At 42.7% G+C, this 21,456-nt stretch overlaps 8 non-coding genes across 8 annotated transcripts; 1 reads left to right on the forward strand and 7 right to left on the reverse strand.

Moving 5' to 3' along the window:
• The first annotated feature begins 3,285 nt into the window (after positions 1 to 3,285).
• Positions 3,286 to 3,359, forward strand: trnan-guu (transfer RNA asparagine (anticodon GUU)). The gene has a single exon. It is a non-coding gene; the product is annotated as a tRNA-Asn (tRNA).
• Positions 3,360 to 4,634: 1,275 nt separating this feature from the next.
• On the reverse strand, positions 4,635 to 4,706 carry trnaq-uug (transfer RNA glutamine (anticodon UUG)). Its single transcript has one exon. It is a non-coding gene; the product is annotated as a tRNA-Gln (tRNA).
• A 2,574-nt stretch (positions 4,707 to 7,280) lies between these two features.
• Positions 7,281 to 7,352, reverse strand: trnaq-uug (transfer RNA glutamine (anticodon UUG)). Its single transcript has one exon. It is a non-coding gene; the product is annotated as a tRNA-Gln (tRNA).
• A 2,567-nt stretch (positions 7,353 to 9,919) lies between these two features.
• On the reverse strand, positions 9,920 to 9,991 carry trnaq-uug (transfer RNA glutamine (anticodon UUG)). Its single transcript has one exon. It is a non-coding gene; the product is annotated as a tRNA-Gln (tRNA).
• A 2,577-nt stretch (positions 9,992 to 12,568) lies between these two features.
• trnaq-uug (transfer RNA glutamine (anticodon UUG)) lies at positions 12,569 to 12,640 on the reverse strand. The gene has a single exon. It is a non-coding gene; the product is annotated as a tRNA-Gln (tRNA).
• Positions 12,641 to 15,214: 2,574 nt separating this feature from the next.
• Positions 15,215 to 15,286, reverse strand: trnaq-uug (transfer RNA glutamine (anticodon UUG)). Its single transcript has one exon. It is a non-coding gene; the product is annotated as a tRNA-Gln (tRNA).
• Positions 15,287 to 17,863: 2,577 nt separating this feature from the next.
• Positions 17,864 to 17,935, reverse strand: trnaq-uug (transfer RNA glutamine (anticodon UUG)). Its single transcript has one exon. It is a non-coding gene; the product is annotated as a tRNA-Gln (tRNA).
• A 2,574-nt stretch (positions 17,936 to 20,509) lies between these two features.
• trnaq-uug (transfer RNA glutamine (anticodon UUG)) lies at positions 20,510 to 20,581 on the reverse strand. Its single transcript has one exon. It is a non-coding gene; the product is annotated as a tRNA-Gln (tRNA).
• Positions 20,582 to 21,456: the final 875 nt, after the last annotated feature.

The raw sequence follows: 21,456 nt of genomic DNA on the forward strand, positions 1-21,456 counted from the left end.
CAGCCGAATGCGCTAAACCATTGCGCCACAGATACACACTGCAAAACATGCAAAACCAGGGTGTCAGTCAGTTAAAGCTTCAGGTTGCTCCGACCGGGATGGAACTTATCCACTCTCAGTTGTACTTTTCCAAAGTAAAGGGTGGGACATTCATTGTGGATGTGTGGAAGCAGTCTGGCCCCGCACACTGCAGACACTTCCATGTCACCAGCAACCAGCTCTCCCACAACCGGTGTGATCTACTTTCCAGCCTTCCGGTGCCTTGTCTGTGACGAAGTATGTTTCAAAAGTTTTGCCATAGTTGGTTCCATGGTGTAATGGTGAGCCCTCTTGATTTTAAATCTAGCGATCTGAGTTTAAATCTCGGTGAAACCTAAATTCTTGTTGTCCCAGCTGCTGAAAATTTGGGACAAACAAGTGAAAGACACCTGGTGCTGGTGGGCAGTTTTGTTGCCTTTGTCATTGAAGCTTGATCTACAAGTCGAGTTGTCAAATTGTTTGCTCAACCGTCAGTTATCTGCTACAAATCAGCGGAGGACAAATCACTTTGTTGTCTAATGCTGCCTTTGCCTGCACAATGTGTGCTGAGATTATCTGTGCAATATGCATTCCGCAGGATGAATAAAAGCAATGCTTTTTGAAATGCAGGCACTGCATGTTTAGCACTCGACAAAACGTTGCATTTTCTTTTCATTCATTTTACATTAATGCATTGCAATTGCAACGCACTTTTTACGTGGCAAGATCGATAATTAGCAGAGCAGAATGAAAAGATCGCAAAGTTTCTGTTTAAAGAATGGACTCAGTCGAGAATATTTTGTGGATTTTATTTTTCTGAGGCTATTTTCCCTGTGCTGGGGACACCCTGCGCAGATATGTGAAAAAGCTGGTTTTGTTAAAACTCCAGAGAACGCATGGAAGTTAGCTGGGACAAAAGAGCTGTCAGTCATCCATTGACAAAAGAGCTGCCGGCCAGGAAGGGGGGCCACTGACAAAGCCACTCTAATTTGTAAAAGCACTTCTCACTTCCATCTCAGAAGGAGACACAGAATAATGAACCCACCAGCCTGGCCAGCCAAGGAGGAGCTGGGTCTTTCCCAACACAAAGGCTCAGAGAGATGCCCATACTAAGGGCCATCAGCCCAATGCATGGGTGGGATGGCCCATCACTGACTAAGTACCCGTGCTCATAAACAAAGGGGTTTTAAAGATTGGCGGGAAAGATAGGGGTAGCAAGACTCCCAGAAAGACAGGGTCCTTTCCACTTTATTTTTAGCTTGGAGCTTGGTGTGAAGCTTGGAGCTTGCAGCTTGCAGCTTGTGTCTAGAGAGAGCCCCCTCTCCCTCTCGCTCTCGCTCTACCGATCGATGTACCAGAGGAAGGGGCCGCAGTTTTGCAGAAGAAGCCACCGAGACTGAAGACCAGGCACTGAGCTGAGCAAGGAAACCGGCTGCGTGTGGTGGTGAACATGGTCGGGAGTGTCCCAAGCCAGTAACCAGATATCCCAGGCCAGCTGGGTAAGGGCTCAGGGTTTTCTCAGAAGTGAAGCTTTTCAGGGCTATTCTGGGGAGGGTAATTCATTGGTAGGGGTGGGGTTAGAATCCACCAGGGAATTACTGCGTGTTACTAGGTTCATTTCTGTACTGTATGTATATTGTTTGTAACCTGGATTTAATTCTCCACAGAGACAGTGATTTAGTTTAGCAGTGCATGTTTTAGCCATTGTATGTTAGACCAAATAAATATAGTACGATTTATCACCGAAGCATCCCTTTCTGTGACTCATTTAATTTACACTCTGAATCATAATTCCCGGATCTAGAACTTTCGTAAGGTGGGGGCGATTCAAACCGTCCGTCTGGCAATTGGGCGAGGATCACAAACACTTACAATATTTACGAAAGGATATACTTGCTTTGGAGGCAGTTCAGAGAAGTTTCACTGGGTTGACTCCGGAGATGAGGGGTTGACTTATGAGAAAAGGTTGAGTAGGTTGGGCCTCTACTCATTGGAATTCAGAAGAATGAGAGGTGATCTTATCGAAACGTATAAGGTAATGAGGGAGCTTGATAAGGTGGATGCAGAGAGGATGGTTCCACTGATAGGGGAGACTAGAACTTGGGGACATAATCTCAGAATAAGGGGCCTCCCATTTAAATCTGTGATGAAAGGAATTTCTTCTCTCAGAGGGTTGTAAATCTGTCGAACTCACTGCCTCAGAGAGCTGAGAAAGCCACGACATTTGATAAATTTAAGACAGAGATAGCTTCTTAACTGATAAGGGAATAAGGCTTATGTGGAACGGGCAGGGATGTGGACTTGAGTCCATGATCGGATCAGCCATGACCATATTAAATGGCGGAGCAGGCTCGAGGGGCCATATGGCCTACTCCTGCTCCTAGTTCTTAAGTTCTTATGTTCTGAATAGCGACACACAAAAAAATGCTTTGATCATGGTTACACCTTATCTTCACGTTTGTCAAACAGTTGGCTCATTGGTCTCGGGCTGTGATTTCCCTTCGGAGTTGTTCATTGAAATTTACGAGGGGTCCCAGAGGAGCCCTGATATTGCTCGCATATTTTGAAATTGCATCGAACTTTTGCAAAGAAGGACTTGCATATCTGCAGCGCCTTTCAGGAACTCATGATGCCCCAAAGCGCTTTACAGCCATTGAGTTATGTTTGAAGTGTTGTAGTTTGGGGAAAGATGTGCCCAGATCACCAAATATGAACCTCAACTCTTTGCAAAGAGTTTGGTGCAAACAATCAGGCGTCTCAGGGACTTGGACTTTCTTTGAATAAGTTTTGCTTGTACCTGCATTCAAGCTTGAAACAGCAACTGGGCTTCCATCTCACGGGACGTTTGGGGTTGATGTGCGTCGCTTTCAATCTTGGAAATTTCACCAAGCAAAGAAACGGTGAATCCAACTGTCCCTGTAAGCATTTAGTTCCCATTTAATCACAGGAATATCCTCAGCCAGGAGCTGAAAAGGAATTAAAACTTAATACCGGCTTCGCGACAATCAGAATACTTTGTCACAGACAAGGCACCGGAAGGCTGGAAGGTAGATCACACCGGTTGTGGGAGAGCTGGTTGGTGGTGACATGGAAGTGTCTGCAGTGTGCGAGACCAGACTGCTTCCACGCATCCACAATGAATGTCCCTTCATTTATTTGGGAAAAGTACAACTGAGAGTGGACAAGTTCCATACCGGTCAGAGCAAACTGAAGCTTTAACTGACTGACACCCTGGTTGTGGATGTGTTGCACTTTATACTTCCATCCGTCCCTGTGGCGCAATGGTTTAGTGCTTTTGGCTGTTAACCAAAAGGTTGGTGGTTCAAGCCCACCCAGGTACAAAGTGTTTAACTGTTTTTCCCCGAGTGTTCGGTGCCGCACAGTCCCAGGTTGTCATTGTGCGTTTTGGCTGCACGACTATATTCCGCAAATGTTGCCAGCAGTGCTATTATCCAGTTTGTTCCCACTCCAATATTTTATGAGCATTCAGTTCAAGTAAAACGATAACAATTTTTTACATGGATCATGTTCCTCCATCCAGCCCACTAGAAAAAAATTATGTGATTGGGTTTAAAGAAACTGGTGGAAATTGATTCTATTGATACATATATGGGGCCCAAGTTTCCACATGATTTGCGCCTGATTTTTAGGAGCAACTGGTGGAGAACAGACTATCTTAGAAATCGCAATTCTCCACATTATATTTTCTGCAGTTCTAGTCAGGCAGAACAGTTCCACTTTGGAACAGAATTTTTTCTTCAAAAGGGGGCATGTCCGGCCACTGACGCCTGATTTCAAAGTTTCGACAGTGAAAACGTCCTCCAAACTAAGTTAGAATGTAGCAAGTGAAGATTTTTGTCGAACTGAAAAAACCTGTTCTCCACATTAAAAAATCAGGCGCAGATTACAAATTAGGCGAACATACGCAAGAACATAAGAACATAAGGAATAGGAGCAGGAGTCGGCCATACGCCCCTCGAGCCTGTTCCATCATTTAATACGATCATGGCCGATCCGATCATGGACTCAGGTCAACTTCCCTGCCCGCTCCTCAAAGCACAGGACAAATGATTGTAGTATCGACTGTCCCTCAGTTAGCATTTCTTTGATTGTGCAAAAGAAGGTGAGGGGTTAATTTCCCGTGAAAGCAACACAAAAGCAATTTACACAGATGCCGTCGAGGCTATCTGTTCTCAAGTGCCTGTTTTTGTTTCACACTGTTCATCACAGCTTGTACTTCAGTCTTGAAAGGTAAAAAGTGCATTGGCATTGCAATGCATTCATGTAAATGCTTGGCATGAAAAGAAAATGCAAATTTTTTCGAGTACAAAACATGCAGTGCCTGCATTTCAAAAAGCGTTGCTTTTATTCATCCTGCTGAAAGCATATTGCACAGATAATCTCAGCACACATTGTGCAGGTAAAGGCAGCATTAGATAAAAAAACTGGTTTCTGCTCCGCTGATTTGTAACAAGTAACTGATGGTTGAACTCACGATTTGACAACTGGACTCGCAGATCAAGCATCACTGACAAAGGCAACACAACTGCCCACCAACACCAGGTGTCTTTCACTTGTTTGTCCCAAATTTTCAGCCACTGGGACAACAAGAATTGAGGTTCCACTGATATTTGAACTCAGATCACTGGATTCAAAGTCCAGAGTGCTCACCATTACACCATGGAACCAACCACACAACAATCTTTGAAACAGTTCTCAAAAACAAAAAAATCATCTCCAACATTGCACTTTGGCTCGGCCTTTTCTCATGTTTCATGTCAGTTTCCCTTCTTTCACTCTGATAATTATCGACGCAGAGCAATTCACACAGATGCCGTCGAGTAGCTGTTTCTGTTTCACACTGTTCATCACAGCTTGTACTTCAGTCTTGCCAGGTAAAAAGTGCGTTGGCATTGCAATGCATTAATGTAAAATGCTTGGCATGAAAAGAAAATGCAACGTTTTTTCGAGTGCAAAGGTTCACCAGACTGATTCACGGGATGGCAGGACCGACATATGAGGAGAGACTGGATCGACTGTGCCTTTATTCACTGGAGTTTAGAAGAATGAGAGGGGATCTCATAGAAACAAATAAAATTTTGATGGGACTGGACAGGTTAGATGCAGGAAGAATTTTGCCAATATTGGGGAAGTCCAGAACCATGGAACACAGTCTCGGAATAATGGGTAAGCCATTTAGGACCGAGATGAGGAGAACCTTCTTCACTCAGAAAGTTGTTAACCTGTGCAATTCACTACTGCAGAGAGTTTTTGATAACAGTTCATTGGATATATTCAAGAGGGAGTTAGATGTGGCCCTGACGGCTAAAGGGATCAAGAGGTATGGAGACAAAGAAGGAATTGGGTACTGAGGTGAATGATCAGCCATGATCTTATTGTGTGATGGTGCAGGCTCGAAGGGCTGAATGGCCTACTCCTGCAAGTATTTTCTATGTTTCTATGTTTCTATGCAGTGCCTGCATTTCAAAAAGCGTTGCTTTTATTCATCCTGCGGAATGCATATTGCACAGATAATCTCAGCACACATTGTGCAGGCAAAGGCAGCATTCGACAACAAACTGATTTCTCCTCCGCTGATTTGTAAAAGGCAACTGATTGTTGAGCAGACGATTTGACAACGAGACTTGTGGATCAAGCATCAATGACAAAGGCAACAAAACTTCCCTCCAGCACCAGGTATCTTTCACTTGTTTGTCCCTAAATTTCAGCAGTTGGCACAACAAGCATTCAGGTTGTACTGAGATTTGAACTCAGATAATTGGATTTAAAGTCCAGAGTGCTCACCATTACACCATGGAACCAACTACACCAAAATCTTTGAAACATTTCTCAAAAACAGCAAAACCATCTCCAACATTACACTTTGGTTCGGCCTTTTTTTATCTCTCGTGGCAGTGCCTGTATTTCAAAAAGCGTTATTTTTGTTCATCTTGCTGAATACATATTGCACAGATAATCTCAGCACACATTGTGCAGGTAAAGGCAGTATTATAGACAATAAACTGTTTTCTCCTCCGCTGATTCGTAACAGGTAACTGATGGTTAGCAACATAGAAACATAGAAAAAAACAGGTGCAGGATTAAGCCATTCGGCCCTTCGAGCCTTCCCCGCCATTCTATAAGATCATGGCTGACCATTCCTTCAGTACCCCCATCCTGCTTTCTCTCCATACCCCTTGATCCCCTTAACCGTAAGAGCCATATCTAACTCCCTCTTGAATATATCCAATGAACTGGCATCAACAACTCTCTGCGGCAGGAAATTCCACAGGTTAAGAACTCTCTGAGTGAAGAAGTTTCTCCTCATCTTGGTCCTAAATGGCCTACCCCTTATCCTAAGACTATAACCCCTGGTTCTGGACTTCCCCAACATCGGGAACATTCTTCCTGTATCTAACCTGTCCAGTCCCGTCAGAATCTTATACGTTTCTATGAGATCCCCTCTCATCCTTCAAAACTCCAGTGAATGAACACACGATTTGGCAACGAGACTTGTCGATCAAGCATCAATGACAAAGGCAACAAAACTGCCCACCAGGTGTCTTTCATCTGTTTGTCCCAAATTTTCAGCAGCTGGGACAACAAGCATTTAGGTTCCCCCAAGATTTGAACTCAGATCGCTGAATTCAGAGTCCTTACCATTACACCATGGAACCAACAATGCAAAAATTATTTGAAACATTTCTCAAAAACAATAAAATCATCTCCAACATTACACTTTGGCTCAGACTTTTCTCTTCCATAGCGTTCCCCTCTTTACGTTCTGCTAATTATCGATGCAGACCAATTCACACAGATGCCGTCGAGGCTTTGGGTTCTCAAGTGCCTGTTTTTGTTCAACACTGTTCATCACAGCTTGTACTTCAGTCTTGACAGGTAAAAAGTGCATTGGCATTGCAATGCATTAATGTAAATGCTTGGCATGAAAAGAAAATGCAAATGTTTTCGAGTACAAAACATGCAGTGCCTGCATTTCAAAAAGCGTTGCTTTTATTCATCCTGCTGAAAGCATATTGCACAGATAATCTCAGCACGCATTGTGCAGGTAAAGGCAGCATTAGATAAAAAAACTGGTTTCTGCTCCGCTGATTTGTAACAGGTAACTGATGGTTGAACACACGATTTGACAACTAGACTCGCAGATCAAGCATCACTGACAAAGGCAACACAACTGCCCACCAAATCCAGGTGTCTTTCACTTGTTTGTCCCAAATTTTCAGCCACTGGGACAACAAGAATTGAGGTTCCACTGCGATTTGAACTCAGATCACTGGATTCAAAGTCCAGAGTGTTCACCATTACACCATGGAACCAACCACACAAAAATCTTTGAAACAGTTCTCAAAAACAAAAAATTCATCTCCAACATTGCACTTTGGCTCGGCCTTTTCTCATGTTTCATGTCAGTTGACCTTCTTTGCACTCTGCTAATTATCGACGCAGAGCAATTCACACAGATGCCGTCGAGTAGCTGTTTCTGTTTCACACTGTTCATCACAGCTTGTACTTCAGTCTTGCCAGGTAAAAAGTGCGTTGGCATTGCAATGCATTAATGTAAAATGCTTGGCATGAAAAGAAAATGCAACGTTTTGTCGAGAGCAAAGGTTCACCAGACTGATTCGCGTGATGGCAGGACCGACATATGAGGAGACACTGGATCGACTGTGCCTTTATTCACTGGAGTTTAGAAGAATGAGAGGGGATCTCATAGAAACATATAACATTTTGATGGGACTGGACAAGTTAGATGGAGGAAGAATGTTCCCAATATTGGGGATGTCCAGAACCATGGAACACAGTCTCGGAATAATGGGTAAGCCATTTAGGACTGAGATGAGGAGAACCTTCTTCACTGAGACAGTTGTTAACCTGTGCAATTCACTACTGCAGAGAGTTTTAGATAACAGTTCATTGGATATATTCAAGAGGGAGTTAGATGTGGCCCTGACGGCTAAAGGGATCAAGAGGTATGGAGACTAAGCAGGAATTGGGTACTGAGCTGAATGATCAGCCATGATCTTATTGTGTGATGGTGCAGGCTCGAAGGGCTGAATGGCCTACTCCTGCAAGTATTTTCTATGTTTCGATGTTTCTATGAAGTGCCTGCATTTCAAAAAGCGTTGCTTTTATTGATCCTGCGGAATGCATATTGCACAGATAATCTCAGCACACATTGTGCAGGCAAAGGCAGCATTCGACAACAAACTGATTTCTCCTCCGCTGATTTGTAAAAGGTAACTGATTGTTGAGCAGACGATTTGACAACTAGACTTGTGGATCAAGCATCAATGACAAAGGCAACAAAACGTCCCTCCAGCACCAGGTATCTTTCACTTGTTTGTCCCTAAATTTCAGCAGTTGGGACAACAAGCATTCAGGTTCTACTGAGATTTGAACTCAGATAATAGGATTTAAAGTCCAGAGTGCTCACCATTACACCATGGAACCAACTACACCAAAATCTTTGAAACATTTCTCAAAAACAGCAAAATCATCTCCAACATTACACTTTGGTTCGGCCTTTTTTTATCTCTCGTGGCAGTGCCTGTATTTCAAAAAGCGTTATTTTTGTTCATCTTGCTGAATACATATTGCACAGATAATCTCAGCACACATTGTGCAGGTAAAGGCAGTATTATAGACAATAAACTGATTTCTCCTCCGCTGATTTGTAACAGGTAACTGATGGTTAGCAACATAGAAACATAGAAAAAAACAGGTGCAGAATTAGGCCATTCCAGCCTTCCCCGCCATTCTATAAGGTCATGGCTGACCATTCCTTCAGTACCCCCATCCTGCTTTCTCTCCATACCCCTTGATCCCCTTAACCGTAAGAGCCATATCTAACTCCCTCTTGAATATATCCAATGAACTGGCATCAACAACTCTCTGCGGCAGGAAATTCCACAGGTTAAGAACTCTCTGAGTGAAGAAGTTTCTCCTCATCTTGGTCCTAAATGGCCTACCCCTTATCCTAAGACTATAACCCCTGGTTCTGGACTTCCCCAACATCGGGAACATTCACCCTGCATCTAACCTGTCCAGTCCCGTCAGAATCTTATACGTTTCTATGAGATCCCATCTCATCCTTCTAAACTCCAGTGAATGAACACACGATTTGGCAACGAGACTTGTCGATCAAGCATCAATGACAAAGGCAACAAAACTGCCCACCAGGTGTCTTTCATCTGTTTGTCCCAAATTTTCAGCAGCTGGGACAACAAGCATTCAGGTTCCCCCAAGATTTGAACTCAGATCGCTGAATTCAGAGCCCCTACCATTACACCATGGAACCAACAATGCAAAAATTATTTGAAACATTTCTCAAAAACAATAAAATCATCTCCAACATTACACTTTGGCTCAGACTTTTCTCTTCCATAGCGTTCCCCTCTTTACGATCTGCTAATTATCGATGCAGACCAATTCACACAGATGCCGTCGAGGCTTTGGGTTCTCAAGTGCCTGTTTTTGTTTCACACTGTTCATCACAGCTTGTACTTCAGTCTTGACAGGTAAAAAGTGCATTGGCATTGCAATGCATTAATGTAAATGCTTGGCATGAAAAGAAAATGCAAATTTTTTCGAGTACAAAACATGCAGTGCCTGCATTTCAAAAAGCGTTGCTTTTATTCATCCTGCTGAAAGCATATTGCACAGATAATCTCAGCACACATTGTGCAGGTAAAGGCAGCATTAGATAAAAAAACTGGTTTCTCCTCCGCTGATTTGTAACAGGTAACTGATGGTTGAACACACGATTTGACAACGAGACTCGCAGATCAAGCATCACTGACAAAGGCAACACAACTGCCCCCCAACACCAGGTGTCTTTCACTTGTTTGTCCCAAATTTTCAGCCACTGGGACAACAAGGATTGAGGTTCCACTGAGATTTGAACTCAGGTTACTGGATTCAAAGTTCAGAGTGCTCACAATTACACCATGGAACCAACCACACAAAAATCTTTGAAACAGTTCTCAAAAACAAAAAAATCATCTCCAATATTGCACTTTGGCTCGGACTTTTCTCATGTTTCATGTCAGTTTCCCTTCTTTGCACTCTGCTAATTATCGACGCAGAGCAATTGACACAGATGCCGTCGAGTAGCTGTTTCTGTTTCACACTGTTCATCACAGCTTGTACTTCAGTCTTGCCAGGTAAAAAGTGCGTTGGCATTGCAATGCATTAATGTAAAATGCTTGGCATGAAAAGAAAATGCGACGTTTTGTCGAGTGCAAAGGTTCACCAGACTGATTCGCGTGATGGCAGGACCGACATATGAGGAGAAACTGGATCGACTGTGCCTTTATTCACTGGAGTTTAGAAGAATGAGAGGGGATCTCATAGAAACATATAAAATTTTGATGGGTCTGGACAGGTTAGATGCAGGAAGAATGTTCCCAATATTGGGGAAGTCCAGAACCATGGAACACAGTCTCGGAATAATGGGTAAGCCATTTAGGACCGAGATGAGGAGAACCTTCGTCACTCAGAAAGTTGTTAACCTGTGCAATTCACTACTGCAGAGAGTTTTTGATAACAGTTCATTGGATATATTCAAGAGGGAGTTAGATGTGGCCCGGACGGCTAACGGGATCAAGAGGTATGGAGACAAAGCAGGAATTGGGTACTGAGGTGAATGATCAGCCATGATCTTATTGTGTGATGGTGCAGGCTCGAAGGGCTGAATGGCCTACTCCTGCAAGTATTTTCTATGTTTCGATGTTTCTATGAAGTGCCTGCATTTCAAAAAGTGTTGCTTTTATTCATCCTGCGGAATGCATATTGCACAGATAATCTCAGCACACATTGTGCAGGCAAAGGCAGCATTAGACAACAAACTGATTTCTCCTCCGCTGATTTGTAAAAGGTAACTGATTGTTGAGCAGGCGATTTGACAACTAGACTTGTGGATCAAGCATCAATGACAAAGGCAACAAAACTTCCCTCCAGCACCAGGTATCTTTCACTTGTTTGTCCCTAAATTTCAGCAGCTGGGACAACAAGCATTCAGGTTCTACTGAGATTTGAACTCAGATAATTGGATTTAAAGTCCAGAGTGCTCACCATTACACCATGGAACCAACTACACCAAAATCTTTGAAACATTTCTCAAAAACAGCAAAATCATCTCCAACATTACACTTTGGTTCGGCCTTTTTTTTATCTCTCGTGGCAGTGCCTGTATTTCAAAAAGCGTTATTTTTGTTCATCTTGCTGAATACATATTACACAGATAATCTCAGCACACATTGTGCAGATAAAGGCAGTATTATAGACAATAAACTGATTTCTCCTCCGCTGATTTGTAACAGGTAACTGATGGTTAGCAACATAGAAACATAGAAAAAAACAGGTGCAGGATTAGGCCATTCGGCCCTTCGAGCCTTCCCCGCCATTCTATAAGATCATGGCTGACCATTCCTTCAGTACCCCCATCCTGCTTTCTCTCCATACCCCTTGATCCCCTTAACCGTAAGAGCCATATCTAACTCCCTCTTGAATATATCCAATGAACTGGCATCAACAACTCTCTGCGGCAGGAAATTCCACAGGTTAAGAACTCTCTGAGTGAAGAAGTTTCTCCTCATCTTGGTCCTAAATGGCCTACCCCTTATCCTAAGACTAGAACCCCTGGTTCTGGACTTCCCTAACATCGGGAACATTCTTCCTGTATCTAACCTGTCCCGTCCCGTCAGAATCTTATACGTTTCTATGAGATCCCCTCTCATCCTTCTAAACTCCAGTGAATGAACACACGATTTGGCAAAAAGACTTGTCGATCAAGCATCAATGACAAAGGCAACAAAACTACCCACCAGGTGTCTTTCATCTGTTTGTCCCAAATTTTCAGCAGCTGGGACAACAAGCATTCAGGTTCCCCCAAGATTTGAACTCAGATCGCTGAATTCAGAGTCCTTACCATTACACCATGGAACCAACAATGCAAAAATTAGTTGAAACATTTCTCAAAAACAATAAAATCATCTCCAACATTACACTTTGGCTCAGACTTTTCTCTTCCATAGCGTTCCCCTCTTTACGTTCTGCTAATTATCGATGCAGACCAATTCACACAGATGCCGTCGAGGCTTTGGGTTCTCAAGTGCCTGTTTTTGTTTCACACTGTTCATCACAGCTTGTACTTCAGTCTTGACAGGTAAAAAGTGCATTGGCATTGCAATGCATTAATGTAAATGCTTGGCATGAAAATAAAATGCAAATTTTTTCGAGTACAAAACATGCAGTGCCTGCATTTCAAAAAGCGTTGCTTTTATTCATCCTGCTGAAAGCATATTGCACAGATAATCTCAGCACACATTGTGCAGGTAAAGACAGCATTAGATAAAAAAAACTGGTTTCTCCTCCGCTGATTTGTAACAGGTAACTGATGGTTGAACACACGATTTGACAACGAGACTCGCAGATCAAGCATCACTGACAAAGGCAACACAACTGCCCACCAACACCAGGTGTCTTTCACTTGTTTGTCCCAAATTTTCAGCCACTGGGACAACAAGAATCGAGGTTCCACTGAGATTTGAACTCAGGTTACTGGATTCAAAGTCCAGAGTGCTCACCATTACACCATGGAACCAACCACACAAAAATCTTTGAAACAGTTCTCAAAAACAAAAAAATCATCTCCAACATTGCACTTTGGCTCGGCCTTTTCTCATGTTTCATGTCAGTTTCCCTTCTTTGCACTCTGCTAATTATCGACGCAGAGCAATTCACACAGATGCCGTCGAGTAGCTGTTTCTGTTTCACACTGTTCATCACAGCTTGTACTTCAGTCTTGCCAGGTAAAAAGTGCGTTGGCATTGCAATGCATTAATGTAAAATGCTTGGCATGAAAAGAAAATGCAACGTTTTGTCGAGTGCAAAGGTTCACCAGACTGATTCGCGTGATGGCAGGACCGACATATGAGGAGAGACTGGATCGACTGTGCCTTTATTCACTGGAGTTTAGAAGAATGAGAGGGGATCTCATAGAAACATATAAAATTTTGATGGGACTGAACAGGTTAGATGCAGGAAGAATGTTCCCAATATTGGGGAAGTCCAGAACCATGGAACACAGTCTCGGAATAATGGGTAAGTCATTTAGGACCGAGATGAGGAGAACCTTCTTCACTCAGAAAGTTGTTAACCTGTGCAATTCACTACTGCAGAGACTTTTTGATAACAGTTCATTGGATATATTCAAGAGGGAGTTAGATGTGGCCCTGACGGCTAAAGGGATCAAGAGGTATGGAGACAAAGCAGGAATTGGGTACTGAGGTGAATGATCAGCCATGATCTTATTGTGTGATGGTGCAGGCTCGAAGGGCTGAATGGCCTACTCCTGCAAGTATTTTCTATGTTTCGATGTTTCTATGAAGTGCCTGCATTTCAAAAAGCGTTGCTTTTATTCATCCTGCGGAATGCATATTGCACAGATAATCTCAGCACACATTGTGCAGGCAAAGGCAGCATTAGACAAAAAACTGATTTCTCCTCCGCTGATTTGTAAAAGGTAACTGATTGTTGAGCAGACGATTTGACAACTAGACTTGTGGATCAAGCATCAATGACAAAGGCAACAAAACTTCCCTCCAGCACCAGGTATCTTTCACTTGTTTGTCCCTAAATTTCAGCAGTTGGGACAACAAGCATTCAGGTTCTACTGAGATTTGAACTCAGATAATAGGATTTAAAGTCCAGAGTGCTCACCATTACACCATGGAACCAACTACACCGAAATCTTTGAAACATTTCTCAAAAACAGCAAAATCATCTCCAACATTACACTTTGGTTCGGCCTTTTTTATCTCTCGTGGCAGTGCCTGTATTTCAAAAAGCGTTATTTTTGTTCATCTTGCTGAATACATATTACACAGATAATCTCAGCACACATTGTGCAGGTAAAGGCAGTATTATAGACAATAAACTGATTTCTCCTCCGCTGATTTGTAACAGGTAACTGATGGTTAGCAACATAGAAACATAGAAAAAAACAGGTGCAGGATTAGGCCATTCGGCCCTTCGAGCCTTCCCCGCCATTCTATAAGATCATGGCTGACCATTCCTTCAGTACCCCCATCCTGCTTTCTCTCCATACCCCTTGATCCCCTTAACCGTAAGAGCCATATCTAACTCCCTCTTGAATATATCCAATGAACTGGCATCAACAACTCTCTGCGGCAGGAAATTCCACAGGTTAAGAACTCTCTGAGTGAAGAAGTTTCTCCTCATCTTGGTCCTAAATGGCCTACCCCTTATCCTAAGACTATAACCACTGGTTCTGGACTTCCCCAACATCGGGAACATTCACCCTGCATCTAACCTGTCCAGTCCCGTCAGAATCTTATACGTTTCTATGAGATCCCATCTCATCCTTCTAAACTCCAGTGAATGAACACACGATTTGGCAACGAGACTTGTCGATCAAGCATCAATGACAAAGGCAACAAAACTGCCCACCAGGTGTCTTTCATCTGTTTGTCCCAAATTTTCAGCAGCTGGGACAACAAGCATTCAGATTCCCCCAAGATTTGAACTCAGATCGCTGAATTCAGAGTCCCTACCATTACACTATGGAACCAACAATGCAAAAATTATTTGAAACATTTCTCAAAAACAATAAAATCATCTCCAACATTACACTTTGGCTCAGACTTTTCTCTTCCATAGCGTTCCCCTCTTTACGTTCTGCTAATTATCGATGCAGACCAATTCACACAGATGCCGTCGAGGCTTTGGGTTCTCAAGTGCCTGTTTTTGTTTCACACTGTTCATCACAGCTTGTACTTCAGTCTTGACAGGTAAAAAGTGCATTGGCATTGCAATGCATTAATGTAAATGCTTGGCATGAAAAGAAAATGCAAATTTTTTCGAGTACAAAACATGCAGTGCCTGCATTTCAAAAAGCGTTGCTTTTATTCATCCTGCTGAAAGCATATTGCACAGATAATCTCAGCACACATTGTGCAGGTAAAGGCAGCATTAGATAAAAAAACTGGTTTCTCCTCCGCTGATTTGTAACAGGTAACTGATGGTTGAACACACGATTTGACAACGAGACTCGCAGATCAAGCATCACTGACAAAGGCAACACAACTGCCCCCCAACACCAGGTGTCTTTCACTTGTTTGTCCCAAATTTTCAGCCACTGGGACAACAAGGATTGAGGTTCCACTGAGATTTGAACTCAGGTTACTGGATTCAAAGTTCAGAGTGCTCACAATTACACCATGGAACCAACCACACAAAAATCTTTGAAACAGTTCTCAAAAACAAAAAAATCATCTCCAATATTGCACTTTGGCTCGGACTTTTCTCATGTTTCATGTCAGTTTCCCTTCTTTGCACTCTGCTAATTATCGACGCAGAGCAATTGACACAGATGCCGTCGAGTAGCTGTTTCTGTTTCACACTGTTCATCACAGCTTGTACTTCAGTCTTGCCAGGTAAAAAGTGCGTTGGCATTGCAATGCATTAATGTAAAATGCTTGGCATGAAAAGAAAATGCGACGTTTTGTCGAGTGCAAAGGTTCACCAGACTGATTCGCGTGATGGCAGGACCGACATATGAGGAGAAACTGGATCGACTGTGCCTTTATTCACTGGAGTTTAGAAGAATGAGAGGGGATCTCATAGAAACATATAAAATTTTGATGGGTCTGGACAGGTTAGATGCAGGAAGAATGTTCCCAATATTGGGGAAGTCCAGAACCATGGAACACAGTCTCGGAATAATGGGTAAGCCATTTAGGACCGAGATGAGGAGAACCTTCGTCACTCAGAAAGTTGTTAACCTGTGCAATTCACTACTGCAGAGAGTTTTTGATAACAGTTCATTGGATATATTCAAGAGGGAGTTAGATGTGGCCCGGACGGCTAACGGGATCAAGAGGTATGGAGACAAAGCAGGAATTGGGTACTGAGGTGAATGATCAGCCATGATCTTATTGTGTGATGGTGCAGGCTCGAAGGGCTGAATGGCCTACTCCTGCAAGTATTTTCTATGTTTCGATGTTTCTATGAAGTGCCTGCATTTCAAAAAGCGTTGCTTTTATTCATCCTGCGGAATGCATATTGCACAGATAATCTCAGCACACATTGTGCAGGCAAAGGCAGCATTAGACAACAAACTGATTTCTCCTCCGCTGATTTGTAAAAGGTAACTGATTGTTGAGCAGACGATTTGACAACTAGACTTGTGGATCAAGCATCAATGACAAAGGCAACAAAACTTCCCTCCAGCACCAGGTATCTTTCACTTGTTTGTTCCTAAATTTCAGCAGCTGGGACAACAAGCATTCAGGTTCTACTGAGATTTGAACTCAGATAATTGGATTTAAAGTCCAGAGTGCTCACCATTACACCATGGAACCAACTACACCAAAATCTTTGAAACATTTCTCAAAAACAGCAAAATCATCTCCAACATTACACTTTGGTTCGGCCTTTTTTTTATCTCTCGTGGCAGTGCCTGTATTTCAAAAAGCGTTATTTTTGTTCATCTTGCTGAATACATATTACACAGATAATCTCAGCACACATTGTGCAGATAAAGGCAGTATTATAGACAATAAACTGATTTCTCCTCCGCTGATTTGTAACAGGTAACTGATGGTTAGCAACATAGAAACATAGAAAAAAACAGGTGCAGGATTAGGCCATTCGGCCCTTCGAGCCTTCCCCGCCATTCTATAAGATCATGGCTGACCATTCCTTCAGTACCCCCATCCTGCTTTCTCTCCATACCCCTTGATCCCCTTAACCGTAAGAGCCATATCTAACTCCCTCTTGAATATATCCAATGAACTGGCATCAACAACTCTCTGCGGCAGGAAATTCCACAGGTTAAGAACTCTCTGAGTGAAGAAGTTTCTCCTCATCTTGGTCCTAAATGGCCTACCCCTTATCCTAAGACTAGAACCCCTGGTTCTGGACTTCCCTAACATCGGGAACATTCTTCCTGTATCTAACCTGTCCAGTCCCGTCAGAATCTTATACGTTTCTATGAGATCCCCTCTCATCCTTCTAAACTCCAGTGAATGAACACACGATTTGGCAAAAAGACTTGTCGATCAAGCATCAATGACAAAGGCAACAAAACTACCCACCAGGTGTCTTTCATCTGTTTGTCCCAAATTTTCAGCAGCTGGGACAACAAGCATTCAGGTTCCCCCAAGATTTGAACTCAGATCGCTGAATTCAGAGTCCTTACCATTACACCATGGAACCAACAATGCAAAAATTATTTGAAACATTTCTCAAAAACAATAAAATCATCTCCAACATTACACTTTGGCTCAGACTTTTCTCTTCCATAGCGTTCCCCTCTTTACGTTCTGCTAATTATCGATGCAGACCAATTCACACAGATGCCGTCGAGGCTTTGGGTTCTCAAGTGCCTGTTTTTGTTTCACACTGTTCATTACAGCTTGTACTTCAGTCTTGACAGGTAAAAAGTGCATTGGCATTGCAATGCATTAATGTAAATGCTTGGCATGAAAATAAAATGCAAATTTTTTCGAGTACAAAACATGCAGTGCCTGCATTTCAAAAAGCGTTGCTTTTATTCATCCTGCTGAAAGCATATTGCACAGATAATCTCAGCACACATTGTGCAGGTAAAGACAGCATTAGATAAAAAAAACTGGTTTCTCCTCCGCTGATTTGTAACAGGTAACTGATGGTTGAACACACGATTTGACAACGAGACTCGCAGATCAAGCATCACTGACAAAGGCAACACAACTGCCCACCAACACCAGGTGTCTTTCACTTGTTTGTCCCAAATTTTCAGCCACTGGGACAACAAGAATCGAGGTTCCACTGAGATTTGAACTCAGGTCACTGGATTCAAAGTCCAGAGTGCTCACCATTACACCATGGAACCAACCACACAAAAATCTTTGAAACAGTTCTCAAAAACAAAAAAATCATCTCCAACATTGCACTTTGGCTCGGCCTTTTCTCATGTTTCATGTCAGTTTCCCTTCTTTGCACTCTGCTAATTATCGACGCAGAGCAATTCACACAGATGCCGTCGAGTAGCTGTTTCTGTTTCACACTGTTCATCACAGCTTGTACTTCAGTCTTGCCAGGTAAAAAGTGCGTTGGCATTGCAATGCATTAATGTAAAATGCTTGGCATGAAAAGAAAATGCAACGTTTTGTCGAGTGCAAAGGTTCACCAGACTGATTCACGGGATGGCAGGACCGACATATGAGGAGAGACTGGATCGACTGTGCCTTTATTCACTGGAGTTTAGAAGAATGAGAGGGGATCTCATAGAAACATATAAAATTTTGATGGGACTGGACAGGTTAGATGCAGGAAGAATGTTCCCAATATTGGGGAAGTCCAGAACCATGGAACACAGTCTCGGAATAATGGGTAAGTCATTTAGGACCGAGATGAGGAGAACCTTCTTCACTCAGAAAGTTGTTAACCTGTGCAATTCACTACTGCAGAGACTTTTTGATAACAGTTCATTGGATATATTCAAGAGGGAGTTAGATGTGGCCCTGACGGCTAAAGGGATCAAGAGGTATGGAGACAAAGCAGGAATTGGGTACTGAGGTGAATGATCAGCCATGATCTTATTGTGTGATGGTGCAGGCTCGAAGGGCTGAATGGCCTACTCCTGCAAGTATTTTCTATGTTTCGATGTTTCTATGAAGTGCCTGCATTTCAAAAAGCGTTGCTTTTATTCATCCTGCGGAATGCATATTGCACAGATAATCTCAGCACACATTGTGCAGGCAAAGGCAGCATTAGACAAAAAACTGATTTCTCCTCCGCTGATTTGTAAAAGGTAACTGATTGTTGAGCAGACGATTTGACAACTAGACTTGTGGATCAAGCATCAATGACAAAGGCAACAAAACTTCCCTCCAGCACCAGGTATCTTTCACTTGTTTGTCCCTAAATTTCAGCAGTTGGGACAACAAGCATTCAGGTTCTACTGAGATTTGAACTCAGATAATAGGATTTAAAGTCCAGAGTGCTCACCATTACACCATGGAACCAACTACACCGAAATCTTTGAAACATTTCTCAAAAACAGCAAAATCATCTCCAACATTACACTTTGGTTCGGACTTTTTTATCTCTCGTGGCAGTGCCTGTATTTCAAAAAGCGTTATTTTTGTTCATCTTGCTGAATACATATTACACAGATAATCTCAGCACACATTGTGCAGGTAAAGGCAGTATTATAGACAATAAACTGATTTCTCCTCCGCTGATTTGTAACAGGTAACTGATGGCTAGCAACATAGAAACATAGAAAAAAACAGGTGCAGGATTAGGCCATTCGGCCCTTCGAGCCTTCACCGCCATTCTATAAGATCATGGCTGACCATTCCTTCAGTACCCCCATCCAGCTTTCTCTCCATACCCCTTGATCCCCTTAACCGTAAGAGCCATATCTAACTCCCTCTTGAATATATCCAATGAACTGGCATCAACAACTCTCTGCGGCAGGAAATTCCACAGGTTAAGAACTCTCTGAGTGAAGAAGTTTCTCCTCATCTTGGTCCTAAATGGCCTACCCCTTATCCTAAGACTATAACCCCTGGTTCTGGACTTCCCCAACATCGGGAACATTCTTCCTGTATCTAACCTGTCCAGTCCCGTCAGAATCTTATACGTTTCTATGAGATCCCCTCTCATCCTTCTAAACTCCAGTGAATGAACACACGATTTGGCAACGAGACTTGTCGATCAAGCATCAATGACAAAGGCAACAAAACTGCCCACCAGGTGTCTTTCATCTGTTTGTCCCAAATTTTCAGCAGCTGGGTCAACAAGCATTCAGGTTCCCCCAAGATTTGAACTCAGATCGCTGAATTCAGAGTCCTTACCATTACACCATGGAACCAACAATGCAAAAATTATTTGAAACATTTCTCAAAAACAATAAAATCATCTCCAACATTACACTTTGGCTCAGACTTTTCTCTTCCATAGCGTTCCCCTCTTTACGTTCTGCTAATTATCGATGCAGACCAATTCACACAGATGCCGTCGAGGCTTTGGGTTCTCAAGTGCCTGTTTTTGTTTTACACTGTTCATCACAGCTTGTACTTCAGTCTTGACAGGTAAAAAGTGCATTGGCATTGCAATGCATTAATGGAAATGCTTGGCATGAAAAGAAAATGCAAATTTTTTCGAGTACAAAACATGCAGTGCCTGCATTTCAAAAAGCGTTGCTTTTATTCATCCTGCTGAAAGCATATTGCACAGATAATCTCAGCACACATTGTGCAGGTAAAGGCAGCATTAGATAAAAAAACTGGTTTCTCCTCCGCTGATTTGTAACAGGTAACTGATTGTTGAACACACGATTTGACAACGAGACTCGCAGATCAAGCATCACTGACAAAGGCAACACAACTGCCCACCAACACCAGGTGTCTTTCACTTGTTTGTCCCAAATTTTCAGCCACTGGGACAACAAGAATCGAGGTTCCACTGAGATTTGAACTCAGGTCACTGGATTCAAAGTCCAGAGTGCTCACCATTACACCATGGAACCAACCACACAAAAATCTTTGAAACAGTTCTCAAAAACAAAAAAATCATCTCCAACATTGCACTTTGGCTCGGCCTTTTCTCATGTTTCATGTCAGTTTCCCTTCTTTGCACTCTGCTAATTATCGACGAAGAGCAATTCACACAGATGCCGTCGAGTAGCTGTTTCTGTTTCACACTGTTCATCACAGCTTGTACTTCAGTCTTGCCAGGTAAAAAGTGCGTTGGCATTGCAATGCATTAATGTAAAATGCTTGGCATGAAAAGAAAATGCAACGTTTTGTCGAGTGCAAAGGTTCACCAGACTGATTCGCGTGATGGCAGGGCCGACATATGAGGAGAGACTGGATCGACTGTGCCTTTATTCACTGGAGTTTCGAAGAATGAGAGGGGATCTCATAGAAACATATAAAATTTTGATGGGACTGGACAGGTTAGATGCAGGAAGAATGTTCCCAATATTGGGGAAGTCCAGACCCATGGAACACAGTCTCGGAATAATGGGTAAGCCATTTAGGACCGAGATGAGGAGAACCTTCTTCACTCAGAAAGTTGTTAACCTGTGCAATTCACTACTGCAGAGAGTTTTTGATAAAAGTTCATTGGATATATTCAAGAGGGAGTTAGATGTGGCCCTGACGGCTAAAGGGATCAAGAGGTATGGAGACAAAGCAGGAATTGGGTACTGAGGTGAATGATCAGCCATGATCTTATTGTTTGATGGTGCAGGCTCGAAGGGCTGAATGGCCTACTCCTGCAAGTATTTTCTATGTTTCGATGTTTCTATGAAGTGCCTGCATTTCAAAAAGCGTTGCTTTTATTCATCCTGCGGAATGCATATTGCACAGATAATCTCAGCACACATTGTGCAGGCAAAGG

Source organism: Pristiophorus japonicus, unplaced genomic scaffold (assembly GCF_044704955.1).
Source record: "Pristiophorus japonicus isolate sPriJap1 unplaced genomic scaffold, sPriJap1.hap1 HAP1_SCAFFOLD_42, whole genome shotgun sequence".
Classification (NCBI taxonomy): Eukaryota; Metazoa; Chordata; class Chondrichthyes; family Pristiophoridae; genus Pristiophorus; species Pristiophorus japonicus.